Source organism: Chiloscyllium plagiosum, unplaced genomic scaffold, assembly GCF_037043375.1.
Source record: "Chiloscyllium plagiosum isolate Xiang-an unplaced genomic scaffold, Cpla_swu_hap1 HiC_scaffold_31, whole genome shotgun sequence".
NCBI lineage: Eukaryota > Metazoa > Chordata > Chondrichthyes > Orectolobiformes > Hemiscylliidae > Chiloscyllium > Chiloscyllium plagiosum.
Genome location: NW_028270169.1, coordinates 22,850,873 through 22,854,230, shown reverse-complemented (window position 1 = coordinate 22,854,230; position 3,358 = coordinate 22,850,873). Strand labels below are relative to the sequence as shown.

Below are 3,358 nucleotides of genomic sequence, written 5' to 3'. Positions count from 1 at the left end.
TTTGTGTCCTGAGTGTTCTCAGTCAGATCCACCAATGTCAAGCCGGTGTTCTTCTCTGACCTATCACCTTCATCCCCTCCCCCACTCACCTATTGTACTCTATGCTACTTTCTCCCCACCCCCACCCTCCTCTAGCTTATCTCTCCACCCTTCAGGCTCTCTGCCTTTATTCCTGATGAAGGGCTTTTGCCCAAAACATCGATTTTACTGCTCCTCGGATGCAGACTGAACTGCTGTGCTCTTCCAGCACCACTAATCCAGAATCTGGTTTCCAGCATCTGCAGTCATTGTTTTTACCTTCTCTGACCACTGCCTCCTGCTGGCCAACTGTCACCTGCAGGACAACCAGCGGGCTGGCAGGGGAATGTGGAAGCTGAATGTTGACCCCAGAACACATTGAGGAGCTCAAAAAGGATTACACAGGTTGAAGAACTGTGAAACCCCTGTTTGAGTCTCCAGCAGACAATGGGAAACAATCAAGAGCAACATCAAGAGGTTCTTTATCCTCAAAGGTGTTTGAAAGGTGTGAGAGAAATGGGGAGGGGGGGACAATCCAAACTCCAGAAAACCATGCAGAATCTACCCCTGCTGCAAATGATGGGCATGATGTCACAGAAGATCTCCAGGAGGTGAAAAGCCAGTAAGCCTCACTCTTAGCCTCAGAGGCGTCCAAGATAATCTTCCAGCCCTGTGCGCTGTGTGGAGCAAGATGAGATGCGCTTGTGTTTCTTCTTCCAGAAGGTACACAGCGAGAGCTCCTTGCTCAACAGCCTGAAGGAAGAAAATGGCTTGGTAACATCATCTCAGTCTGACATCCTGAGAATCAGCAAATCCTTTTATTCCAGACTGTATGACAGGAAACCCACAGACAGCATGGCCTCCCAGTCGTTCCTGTCCTCTATCACGGAAGTCTTAGATAGCAACATGTTGGGGAGGCTGGCCAGCCGTTATCTCTGGATGAGCTAACCAAGGCCCACGAGTCCTTAGAAAAGAATAAAACTCCCAGAAACAATGGCTTATCAACCAAGTCATATACAGAACCACAACAAGTCATATACTACTCTATGGGACTTGATTGCCAGGACCTGCTGGAGGTATATGACAATATGCTTCTGGCAATGTGGAAAGGTATTATTACTCTCATCTACAAGTGGAAGGGGGAGAGGCAGGATATTAGAAATTGACAATCAGTCTCACTGCTGAATGCAAACTACAAAATCCTGTCTAAGATCATCACCAATCTGGTCAGGTTACTCTGGGATTCCGGTGATTCACCCCGATCAGACCTGCACTGTACCGGCAGGAAGATCTCTGATAGCCTCGTGCTCCTCAGGGATATGATTGCTTACCTGTAAGACAGGAGGATGGACACCTGCCTCATCTGCCTGGACCAGGAGAAAGCCTTTGACAGGATATTGCACACCTACATGCGAGACATGCTCTCCAAAATGGGCTTTGGGGAGGGAATTCGCAATTGGATCTGACTGCTCGACACCAACATTATTAGTGCAATCTCAATCAATGGATGGGAATCAGAAAGTTTCTCGATCAGATCTGGAGTCAGGCAGGGCTGCCCACTCTCTCCTGCCTTGTTTGTGTGTTGTATAGAGCCCTTTGCTGGGTCCATCAGGAAGGATGTGCGCTTGAGAGGGATGACTAATACAGGCAGCAGAGGCCTGGAAGTCAAAGCCTCCCTGTACATGGATAACATCGCCATTTTCTGCTTAAATCCACTGTCAGTGTGCAGACTCAGAAGCATCTGCAAGAAACAGCTTCAGGAGCCAATGTAAATCGAGGCAAAAATGAGGCCATGTCCTTTGGGAGCTGAGCTGACCAATCCTTAACTCCTCCACCATCAGGACAGATTACCTAAAGATGCTGGGAATATGGTTTGGAGGGGCTGGGAAAACTTGGAAGGAGCGCATCGCCAAGGTGAGCCAGAAACTGGGCTTTTGGGAGCCCTCTCTGGTCATCAGGTGTGAGGCAGTCTCTGTGTTGCAGGTCTGGCCCATTTCCTGAACCTTCGTCATTGCAATGATCATCTTTCACTTCATCTGGGGACCGTGTCCACAGGGACACCATGTACAAAATTCTGGCTAAGGAGGGGAAGAACATATCCAATGCCACCTTCATCCTGATGGCCACATTCGTGTGGCTACATCAAGCTGTGTGTAGACCCACGGTATGCAAACTGATACTCCTGATGACAGGTTCCAGCCCGAAAAGTCAATTTTTCTGCTCCTCGGATGCTGCCTGGCCTGTGCTTTTCCAGCAACATGCTCTCAACCACGGTATGCAAATACTAAGTGTCACTTCGTACTGAGATTTTACCTGTCCCTGAAGTTGCGATGGATGGGTCTGCTTTATTGCTGTGGAACACTCCGAGTAGTTGGACCTTTCTGTATTGCCTATCCTTCATGGAGAAATTTGTGAAGAAAAGCACCTTTGACCACAAGTCCATCATGAAGTTTTCACCATGTAGCGTCCTTGAGACCCTGTCGGAAAAGAAGGGGGTGGATCCTGTCAGGTTGTTCCCTGAGCAGACTATTCAAGTCTTTTGGCAGAATCCCTCATCAACAGAACCTTCCAATAAGCACTAAGACATTGCTTTGTTGGTGGTGAGAAGACCACTACCTGCGCAATGCTTCATGTACACCTGGACTCTCTGTGCCACTACAAGCTGCCCTATAAGCGACTGCAGGGGGGTAGAGACTGCCACACATCTCCTTGTGGAATGTGCCTTTGTAAAGGAAGTCTGGAGAACCATGCAGTAGTTTTTATTGAGGTTTAACCCAAGCAGCTCTGTGACACAAGAGTCTGTCCTCTACTGTCTATTCCCTGGGATGCTCACTGAGACAAACATCAATTACAACTGGAAGACCACCAACCTGGTGAAAGGTGCTCGTTGGTCTGCCTTAAACGTGTTGGTTTTCTAGAGCAAGAAGTTGACCTTGGTCTATTGTTGTATACTGGCACATTCCAAGGTCCAGGACTATGTGCCGAGGGATGCACTAATGCTTGGGGCAGCTGCCGCCAAGGTGCAGTGGGGAAAGGTCACTATCTGAGCTGTTCCTGTCGAAGTTAAGTGGGGGTCTGTTCAGTTATCAGACCCTCCGCTGCCTCAAATATATGCAAATATAATATGCTACTGCTTTAGTGACAATGTATGTATATAAAGATATTTTATGAATAAATTATATTTTTGAAAATAAAAAGGTAACCCCCACTTCCTGAAATTAATATGAATGAGCGATTGGGGTTCCAAGATTTGATTGATTTGTGCTTTGACAGCTAAATTCAGCTCATGCTTCCCTGAAATCAAGGATTCTGATTGCCATCTGTGACTATTGGAAAGTGC

At 47.5% G+C, this 3,358-nt stretch overlaps 1 pseudogene; it reads left to right on the top strand.

Moving 5' to 3' along the window:
* The first annotated feature begins 714 nt into the window (after positions 1-714).
* Positions 715-3,065, top strand: LOC148141873 (uncharacterized; annotated as a pseudogene).
* The last annotated feature ends 293 nt before the right edge of the window (positions 3,066-3,358 follow it).